General features: G+C 43.6%; 1 protein-coding gene across 15 annotated transcripts in view; it reads right to left on the bottom strand.

Moving 5' to 3' along the window:
- The window catches only part of ZBTB38 (zinc finger and BTB domain containing 38), a 115,282-nt gene that overhangs the window by 42,574 nt on the left and 61,608 nt on the right, over nt 1-11,100 (bottom strand). The window contains exon 1 of one of the 15 annotated variants that reach the window (XM_010378265.2): nt 6,958-7,105. The exons of 13 other annotated variants lie outside the window; for them this stretch is intronic. The gene's annotated coding sequence lies outside the window, so the exon portion shown is untranslated. Of the gene's footprint in view, nt 1-6,110; nt 6,201-6,957; nt 7,106-11,100 lie in introns of those variants that run through there. One more of the 15 variants, XM_030934786.1, reaches the window with a different exon arrangement.

Genomic DNA, 11,100 nt, shown 5'->3' with positions numbered 1-11,100 from the left:
AAAAAAAAAAGAGAGAGAGAGAGAGAAAGTGGGATGGGGTGTTGGAGGTGGTGATGGCATCTGAATTCAAAATTTACTTTAATTCTCTTAAAAATATTTATTGAACAATTGCTAGGCAGAAGGCATCAGCTAAGTGCTATAGAAACAGAAGCAATCAATCAGCTGGGCATGGTGGCATGCACCTGTAGTCCCAGCTACTTGGGAGGCTGAGGCAGAAGAATTGCTTGAACCCAGGAGGCAGAGGTTGCAGTGAGCCAAGATTGCACCACTGCACTCCAGCCTGGGCAACAGAGCGAGACTCCATCTCAAAAAAAAAAAAAAAAAGGGACAAGTGCTCATTCCTCCTTTGAACGAATGCTTACTGAATACCTATTATGTGCTTTCAGACAGTGGTTCCTAAACCTGGCTAGGCATCAAAATCACCTGAGAGGTATTCAGATAGTACAGCTTTACAGATTCCATCTCCCCTGCTCCTACAGAGATTCTGGTTTAGAACAGCTGGGGTGAGACCCTGGAATCCGTATGTATTTTTACACCTTAATTTCTCTTGTGAATAAGTAATAAATTCATATGATATCAACTTGAAAAAGCATACAGCGTAAACATTGGAAAGTCTCCTTCCCACCTTGTTCCAGAGGAGCACCTTATTTCAGGTAGTTTTTAATCAACCAGCCAGAACCATTTCTAAGGGCTGATATCAAAACTTGGTGCCGTAAGAGAAACAAAAATTCTACCCTCAAAGGTTTGCAGGGTGGCAGGGAAACTAAGATGTGCTCATGAAACACTGCCAAAAAAAAAAAAGATACTCAGGGAACATCCAGGATCAGACATGCAGGGAAAAGGTATGGGAGTCAACAGAGAGTAAGGGAGGCAGAAAGGGGAGGCTGAGAAACTCCCTGCAGGAGGAAGTGGCATGTACTGGATTCTGCTGCTGGAATTAAGCACTGCAGATATGGACAAGAGGAGAAAAGGGAACTTCAGGCAGAAAGAGACGGAATCAGAATTTCATGCCCTCAAGAAGTTTATAATCCAGGAGTCAATGCACCTGCTTAAAACAGAGTCTGAATCTGCAAATGGAACTTGAAAAAAAGCAGTGAAACTTGTTGGAGAAGCAATTTAAAGACTCTATATCCACCTCTCCAATCTTAACAGTGACCACTCCCAAAACCACCAAGTGCTGTCAAAACTGTTTTCAGAGCACATTTATCCAGCTCATTGGATGATCTCAGAAAGTGCTACGGCTAACAACCGTATTCCACAGGTCCAAAGTGCAACAAGGAAATCAGTTCTAAATCTACAGACCAGAGGAGGCCCACGATAAGCCATGCAGCAAATCTGTTCCCCACAGGTTTTGTTTGACCTGTGTGATTTTTAAAACCCTATTTTTGAAAATCTTACTTAACCATGTTGAAAAACTCTAACATAAAAATCAATGTAGCCGGCTGGGCGCGGTGGCTCACGCCTGTAATCCCTGCACTTTGGGAGGCCGAGGCAGGCGGATTGCTTGAGATCAGGAGTTCAAGACTAGCCTGGCCAACATGGTGAAACCCCATCTCTATTAAAAATACAAAACTTGGCCGGGCGCGGTGGCTCAAGCCTGTAATCCCAGCACTTTGGGAGGCCGAGACGGGCGGATCACGAGGTCAGGAGATCGAGACCGTCCTGGCTAACACGGTGAAACCCCGTCTCTACTAAAAATACAAAAACTAGCCGGGCGAGGTGGCGGGCGCCTATAGTCCCAGCTACTAGGGAGGCTGAGGCAGGAGAATGGCGTAAACCCAGGAGGCAGAGCTTGCAGTGAGCTGAGATCCGGCCACTGCACTCCAGTCCGGGCGACAGAGCCAGACTCCGCCTCAAAAAAAAAAAAAAAAAAAAAAAAAAATACAAAACTTAGCCAGGCGTGGTGGTGGGTGCCTGTAGTCCCAGCTACTCAGGAGGCTGAGGAGGAGAATTGTTTGAACCCGGGAGGCAGAGGTTGCAGTGAGCCAAAATCACACCACTGCACTCCAGCCTCGGTGACAGAGCAAGACTCTGTCTCAAAAAAAAAAAAAAAAAAAAAAAAAAAAAAAAAAAAAAAAAAAATTCAATATAGCTTTTTTTGAAAAACAGGAAGACCAGGCCACACTGGGGTTGTAGCCTGCCTGGCAAAAAGGACTGGTGCCAAGTGGCTGTGTCCCCAACACACGCTGCCTGCCCAAGGATTTATCACCAGGCAGCTTCTCTCAGTAATGTGGCCGCCTGGCAGGTTCGGTTTGTGTGACTGATAAGAACAGTAAGTAAAATAACATTGGACCCACTTAGACACACTTACTTGAAGGATATCCCCAGGATGAAAATTTAGACTTTAAGAGAGCTCATGTGGGAGGGGGAAAGTCATTTTCACCAAAAACAGTATTCTTTGACTTTAAAGTTACTTTAAAGCAACCTCCTCCACTACATTTCTTCATAAAGAGTAACTTAAAACAGAAGTCTTAGGAGCTCCTGCCAATGGAAAGCTCCAACAGATTTCAGAAAAAGAAATGTAAGTTAGAAAGAAGATGGGTTTAATTTACATGTAACTTTCTAAAATATTTTCTAAAAAGCAAGTTTTGTGCAATAAATTCACCGAGATGGGATAAGCATAAAAAGGCTAACAAAAATATTCTAGATATAAAAATTTGGGTAAGTCAATATTTTTAAAAACATAAAGTAATTTGTAATTGGGTAGCTGGCCACCTGACTTTAATGTCACTATTTTCCTGAGTTTGCATTTTAGCTGGAATAGCTTTTAAAACATATTTTTTAGTTTTTTTTTTTTTTTTTTTGAGGCGGAGTCTTACTCTGTTGTCCAGGCTGGAGTGCAGTGGTGCGATCTTGGCTCACTGCAACCTCTGCCTCCAGGGTTCAAGCTTTTCTTCTGCCACAGCCTCCCAAGTAGCTGGGATTACAGGTGTGTGCCACCATGCCTGGCTAATTTTTGTATTTTTAGTAGAGACAGCGTTTCATCATGTTGGCCAGGCTGGTCTTGAACTCCTGACCTTGTAATCTGCCCACCTCGGCCTCCCCAAGTGCTAGGATTACAGGCGTGAGCCACTGTGCCTGGCCTAAAGTATATTTTTAACATGTATAGTACACATATGTATACAGCCACATGTGTGTGCAAATACAAGCATGCATATATAAATACATGGACATATATTATATTTAAATACATTTTATAAGCACAGATATAGAAATAGGATGAACATATAATTCAGCATCCAAAACAGGACACTTGAGAGAGAAAGGAGGTACAACTAGTGCCAGGAAAACAGGTATACATTGGGATTGTACCTCAAAAAATCAGGATGAATGGTCATCCAGTATTTTATATATAAACAAAATATAAATCTCCATATACATTATTTTACTTTTATTATCTTTTTTCTTTTTTAAGACAGGGTCTTGCTCTGCCACGCAGGCTGGAGTGCCATCAGACGGCAGTGGTGCTGTCATGGCTCATTACAGCCTTGAACTCCTGGGTTTGAGTGATCCTTCCACCTCAGCTTTCCCCCATCCCCCAACAGTAGCTGGGACTACAGGCGTGTGCCACCATCCTTGGATAGTTTCTAAATGTTTTGTTAGAGATGGGGTCCCACTATGTTGTCCAGGCTGGTCTCAAATCCTGGGTTCAAGTGATCCTCCCACCTTGGCCTCCCAAAATGCTTGGATTACAGGCCTGAGCCACCACAGCCAGCCTGTATAAATTAAATATAAAATTATATATCATACTTATAAGGACATTTGTGTATATTTACATAAAGTATATTGTACAAATATGTAAAGTACTTTTAAGAATTATATAAATATATGATAAACATATTTTATAATTAGACTTTATATAAATGCCACTGGGAAATTCTAGTAAATTAGCATATTTGGAATTTTCAATTTTTTGTCTCCTGCTATGCTTCAGCCTTATATAATTAAAAACACATACATATAATGTAAACAGAGGCACTTAAGATACTTTTGATGACTGAAATGAACTTTCTTCACTTGCTTTTTAGAATTTCCTAGCTTTAGAAAAAGAAAATGAATCTATGTTCATGGTCAAAGACTGAAACAGCACAGATATGCATTAAGGTAAAAAGCAGAAGTCCTCTTCTCCATCCTAGCCTCCCCACTGCCCACATCCATACTCCCCACCTCCCCCCAGCACACACACACACACACTCTCCCTTGTCATGGGTCCCTTTTCTTATAACTTTGGAAGACTTCTACATTCTGCCTGAATAAAGCCTTAGGAGAGAAACTGTATTTCCTCTTAAGATTATCCTTCTCAGGCTGGGTGTGGTGGCTCATGCCTGTAATCCCAGCACTTTGGGAGGCCGAGACGGGTGGATCACGAGGTCAGGAGATCGAGATCATCCTGGCTAACACGGTGAAACCCTGTCTCTACTAAAAATACAAAAAATTAGCCGGGCGTGGTGGCGGGCGCCTGTAGTTCCAGCTACTAAGGAGGCTGAGGCAGGAGAATGGCGTGAACCTGGGAGGTGCAGCTTGCAGTGAGCCGAGATCACGCCACTGCACTCCAGTCTGGGAGACACAGTGAGACTCCTTCTCAAAAAAAAAAAAAAAAAAAAAAAAAAAAAAAAAAAAAAAATTATCCTTCTCTCCTAGTCCCTAGTTCCCCTGCCTGGCAATCCTCGCTCATTCTTGTCTCAGTTGATGTCTTATCTGGATAGCCTTGCTCCTCCAGAATTTCTAGTTTTTGGTTTCCCATCATTACAATGCATGGTATCATGCATTTGTTCACATTTATATCTTCCCTATGAGCTCCTTGAGAACAGGGATAATCTGATTCATCTTTGTACTCTCTGCACCTGTAGGCATGACAAGCCGTTGTTGGTGATGTTGAGAGTGAGCAGAGGGGAACTTGCCCTCGAGAGCAGCCTTGAGAAAGTGCCTTCGAATTCTAAGAATGTAGGATTGCTTCACTCTTCTCTCTGCAATCTCTTAAAGATTTACTAATAAAAACACACTTTTAGGAAATTATCACTTGTCAAGTTTTGGTGTAGTATCAAAGAATATCCATAATTAGCTGAAAAGGCTATTAAAAAATTCCTTCCCTTTCCAACTACCTATTTGTGAGAAGCTGGATTTCCTTTATATACTTCCACTAAAACAGCATGCCACAGCTGAAGGCAGGAGCACAGATGAAAATCTAGCTCTCTTTCTATTAAGCCAGACTTTAAAATATTTGCAAACATGTAAAACAGTACTAGTCCTCTTACTATTTTTTTTGTTTTAGAAAATAGTTACTTTTTTTTTTTTTGAGACGGAGTCTCGCTCTGTCACCCAGGTTGGAGTGCAGTGGCTGGATCTCAGCTCACTGCAAGCTCCCTCTCCCGGGTTTACGCCATTCTCCTGCCTCAGCCTCCCGAGTAGCTGGGACTACAGGCGCCCGCCATGTCGCCTGGCTAGTTTTTTGTAATTTTTAGTAGAGACGGAGTTTCACCGTGTTAGCCAGGATGGTCTCGATCTCCTGACCTCGTGATCCGCCCGTCTCTGGCCTCCCAAAGTGCTGGGATTACAGGCTTGAGCCACCGCACCCGGCCATAGTTACTTTTAATAAAATGTTATTTTATCATTCCGTTGGATTTATCACAGTCATTTTCTGTCGGTTAATAAATACTAGGTAGGTGCAATTAAAAATAGTGGCAAAAACTGCAATTCCCTTTGCATCAATCTAATAGTTCTTTCAATTCTTATTTAAAATGTTGAATATGGTAAATATTGATAGAAAGAACTCAGATAACAAAAAGCTCTTTGCATACCCAATGATTGTAAGAGTGTAAGGGAGTCTAGGGACCAAAAAATTTGAGAACTGCTGTGCTAACCAAAACCAAAACCAAAACAAAAAAAAGTCAAAACAAATTTAATTAAAAATCTTAAATAATTTTCTAAGAAATTATTTAAAAATTATTTTACTCAATAAAATAAATCTATATAAGCCTCAAAGGACTAAAGAGACAGTGAATAAAATGTGGTGAAACACAAAGCAGAAATCCTCAGGAGACAGATGGAGACCAAGGGATACAGAAACACAGACACACCCGCAGTCACGCAGATATACCCACTCTCCATACCTGTCCTTAATTTTCCAAGTTTGAGGCGATGACTATTTCTTGAGTTTGAACATGGCTGAAAAACCAGGTGGAGCAACAGTCCATTCCACACTAGACACAGGTGAAAATTGTTCTTTGAGGCTGCTACCTACAATCTGTTTATACAATCAATCTATCACTGCTTGCATCCTGGCCTTCCAAGTCTCAAAGGTTAGCTTGGTCACAGTAATCTATCCTGGATATTGCTTTTAAGTATTGGTTCACTCATTCTGGGAATGAATTTGAAAATAAGGGAAACAATTCTTGGCAATAATCTGACTTTAACTACTTCCCAGTATTTCCAGCTTAATTAAATTTTCTCTCCTTTCAATTAGTTAAGGTGATCTTACTGAAATGCACAGAAAACTTAAAATGATAGTTTCCATATAAACCCTAATTCTTACCATGCAAAAACAAAAAAGCTTGAAAAATCTCTTTAAATTGTTAACTAATGCGTTTATTATGCAGATCTTTATAGGGCTTGTTAGTAAAATCTGGTGTATTGTTATTAGTAAAGCTCTAAGACATTACAGAGAGGAGAGTGAAGTAAACCTTTTCAGTCTACATTCTTAGTCACTTACTTACAAGTCACTTACTCAAAGCCACTCTCCAGGGCCAGATTAAACTCCATTTTTAAAAATCTTCTAATCAGAGGAAAAGGCCAAGAGCCCTCTTGCCAGCCCTTGGCCACGCAGCTCCTAACGTACATAATAACAACTGAATCGACAGAGCAACTTTCTCCTCCCTCTATGGCAAGTTGTCTTCTATAAAAAGAAACTTAGAAATAAAACCTAACTAAAAAAAGAACGCACTGTATTAGGATACTGACCTGGAATCCTGCAAAAGTCAAACCTGCAGTCCATACTGGGCCAGCGCAGGGGCCATATCAAAGTGAAATCTACTGCACAGGTCTGTTATTCCCTGCGGAAAGTTTTCCGACAAAGGACATTTTGCTTCAGTGAGCTGGCTGCACCATCCCACACACATCTTTGCAGTATATTTTCTCATAGTCATGTTGGGTGACTACGTCAGACCTCCTCACGTGACGGGGTGTTAGAAACACACGCATCAGATCTCGAAAACAGATTACAAAACAGAAGTCCTTTATGGAGTTGAGCTGTGTCTAGGAAAAGGAAAATCCTGTTGATGTTGCCTTCTAAATGCGGCCTGAAACGGGCACAGAAAAGCTACATTTATCAGATTTTACTGCACTTAAGCTATCAGATTCAAGAAGGCATAGTGTGACAGGGGAAACTTATTTTTTAACTGAAATTCAGGCTGTTCTAAAGGCCGACATCGGGAAGCTGCTGGAGTGCACTCAGCAGAGAGGGAGGCCAGCTTGGACAACCTCACCTATTATCTGGAAAAGGTAAACATTAGGGCCCTGGACTTGTAGTTGCGTGCACATAGGATTGTGAGAACGAGTACTGTCAGATTCATGAATGATGCAATGGGCCCAGTTAAATATTTTAGGTTGCTTGTTTGGAAAGATGAAAGGGGGAAAAGGTCCTGGGTTTCTTTTTTCTTTTTGAAATGCAGCAGTGTTTCAGGGTAGCTCGAGCACCTTGAGTTCATCTCAGGATCAAGCTTGCCTGGGCACCTGCTTGCTTAAGAAATCTGGCAAACAGGCTTAGAGAATCTCTCTGAAGCCTTTTGAGTGCTGTCTCCATTTCTTGTTTTACCCAAATTCCACTGACACTCAGAATCCCCCCAAAAAATATATATACACACACACACATATATACATATACATACATATATACGTACGTGTGTGTGTGTGTGTATATATATATTTTTTTTTGACATGAAGTCTCACTCTTGTTCCCCAGGCTGGGTGCAATGGCATGATCTCGGCTCACTGCAACCTCCACATCCTGGGTTCAAGCGATACTCCTGCCTCAGCCTCCTGAGTAGCTGGGATTACAGGTGCCTGCCACCATGCCCGGCTAATTTTTGTATTTTCAGTAGAGACGGGGTTTCACCATATCGGCCAGGCTGGAACTCCTGATCTCAGGTGATCCGCCTGCCTCGGCCTCCCAAAGTGTTAGGATTACAGGTGTGAGCCACCGTGCCCTGCCCCAAAATGTGTTAATAGAAGGCATTTTTAATCTGAATGCTGTGGGGAATGATGTGTCCCAGAGTTCCCCAGGACAGGGTTTCTGTCCCCTGAAAATTTTCATTTTAGGAGTGAGCTTAGCAAGAATTGATTTCAAAAGCCAACCATCATTTCTTTGTGAACCCAAAGGGCTGGCTGATTGAATGGAAGATGGCTCTGTACCTCTCAGTTGATTGCTACCTCTGGGGGAAGGCAGAGGGAACAGCCGTTTACATTCCGGCTTCTGAACAAGAGTGAACCTCCAGCTAATCACAAGAATGAGTTGTCCTAAAATGGACGAAGCACCAGCTGCTGCTCTGGTGTTAAATCTAAATCCGCCTCCCCCACTGCACTGCCGCTCCCCACTCCCTGCCCCTCTGCAAGCTGGGTTTCTGGGGACTCCTGCAAGACAGTGAATCACAGCTTACATTGGTACTTCCTGGATAAACCAGAAACTGGGCAGTGAGGAGTGAATGAGATGATGCGCCTGAAAAGCACCAAGTGTGGTCCATGGCACCTAGCAGGGGGTTCAAGAAATGTCAGCTGGAATTAGCTTGAGAACTGACTGCATTCTGCCTAGTTGGTGGCTATGGAGAGAACTGCTTATGCGGCTTACCCTTCATGCAGTATGTAGGGTGATCTTTAAAAACTACAAATGAGGCCGGGTGCGGTGGCTCATGCCTGTAATCCCAGCACTTTGTGGGGCTGAGGCAGGTGGATTACCTGAGGTCAGGAGTTGGAGAGCAGCCTGACCAACATGGCAAAACCCTGTCTCTACTAAATACAAAAAAAATTAGCTGGGTATGGTAGCACATGCCTGTAAACCCAGCTACTCGGGAGGCTGAGGCAGGAGAATCACTTGAACCCAGGAGGCAGAGGTTGCAGTGAGCCAAGATCGCGCTCTCCATGGCACTCCAGCCTGGGTGACAAGAGCGAAACTGTGTCTCAAAAACCAAACCAAAACAAAAAACAAAAAAATAAACCCACAAATGAGATCAAGTCAAGCCTGCTCAAAGCCCTTCAGTGGCCTTCCCCTGATCTTAGGATAAAATCAGACCCTTCCCAGTGGCCAGCAAGGCCCTGTGCTGTCCACTCTCCAGACTCACTCGTTCCCTCCTACTGCACTCCTTGTGCTGCCTTTCCTCAGGCACACAGGCTCCCCGGGCTGACTCCACCTGCCCAGTCTCTTCTGGCCCTGTGACCTTTGACACACACGGTTCTGGCACTGCCCATGGCTGGCTCAGGCTCGTGCTTCAGGCCCAGCTCAAATGTCTCCTCGGAGGGGCCACCCCATCTCTCTATCTGCTGCCCCTTTGGTTTGCTCTCACATCACCTTGTTTATTTCTTCATCCTGCTTACCTCAACCTGCAATTATCACCTGTCCTTGCCTGCTTGTTTACTGTCCACTCTGCCCGCCAGAAAGTAAGCTCCAGGAGGAGCTGCTTATCTAGGCTGCTCACTGTTCACTGTTGTATCTCCAGGCCGCAGCACATGGTGGGGGCACGCAGTAAATGTCTGGCACATAAGGGACGTGACCATGCATATGAAACACAAACCAGGCTCACCCCGACTAAAAAAAGCAACCTGCTGCCATCCCCTACACTCACGATCCCCCAAAAGCAACCTGCCACCTTCCCCTGCACTCACGATCCCCCCCAAAGGCAACCTGCCGCCGTTCCCTGCACTCACGATCCCCAAAAAAGCAACCTGCCTCTATCCCCTGCACTCACGATCCCCCTCGCCCTGCTCTGCTTTTTGACTTTTCCATGGCTCTCAACATTCCAATATACTACAAAATGGACTTATTTATTGTCTGTCTGCTTGCAAAAATGTAAGCCCCACAAGAGTATCAATCTTTGATTTTCTTCACTGACATATCTTAAGCACCTGACACAGAGTAGGCCCTCAGTATTCATTTACAAAATGAACAATCTGTACTATAAAAAGATATATGCTTATAAATCAACATTACATGAGCATAGTCACCATAAATAATGCCAATTACAATTTTCATCTGTCTGAATTCTCCAATATTGAATAAAATTGCTTTTATCAGATATATTTCACGTTATAAAGCACTTTGCATATTAATTCATTTAATCACCTCCACAACCTCCTGTGGAGGTTGGCACAAAAAAATGGAAATACTAGTTGGGTGCCTTGGCTCACGCCTGTAATCCCAGCACTTTGGGAGGCCGAGGCAGGAGGATCATCTGAGGTCAGGAGTTTTAGACCAGCCTGGCCAACATGGTGAAACCCTGTCTCTACTAAAAATACAAAATATTAACCGGGTGTGGTGGTGGGCACCTGTAATCCCAGCTACTCGGGAGGCTGAGACAGGAGAATTGCTTGAACCTAGGAGGTGGAGGTTGCAGTGAGCTGAGATGGCGCCACTGCACTCCAGCCTGGGCGACAGAGCAAAACTCCGTCTAAAAAAAAAACAAAAAACCCGCAAATACTAGTATGTACTCGTAGGATGCAATGAATTAACAGTTAGTGCTCAATATGGAAGCTAGTATTATTAACATGCTCATCGTACAGATGTGGTAACTGAGCCTGGAGAAATGATTTGCCTCACATGTATGTGCGCACATACAGCAGTAATTAAGTCAGAGCAGGTGACTTGTTCTATATGGCACAAAAGGGCCCAGCAGTGAGTCCAAACCTCAGGCTTGTTATACAAGATCCCCACGGAAAGAAGCTGGCAGCTGGAAAAGACCCAGAATGGGATTCAAGAGGTTGGGCAGTTGGGGGCAACCAGCCTGAGTCATATGCCAAGAAATCTCAGAGAGATGGAGGAATGTGCCAGAGAGGTCTCCAAGCAGGGCAGCCGAGGATGGCAGTTAAGGCATGCAGCCCCTTGATCCCGGGTGGCAG

Source organism: Rhinopithecus roxellana, chromosome 1 (genome assembly GCF_007565055.1).
Source record: "Rhinopithecus roxellana isolate Shanxi Qingling chromosome 1, ASM756505v1, whole genome shotgun sequence".
NCBI classification, from domain to species: Eukaryota; Metazoa; Chordata; class Mammalia; order Primates; family Cercopithecidae; genus Rhinopithecus; species Rhinopithecus roxellana.
The sequence above is the reverse complement of the archived record's forward strand: the minus strand, read 5'-3'. Positions and strand labels throughout refer to the sequence as shown.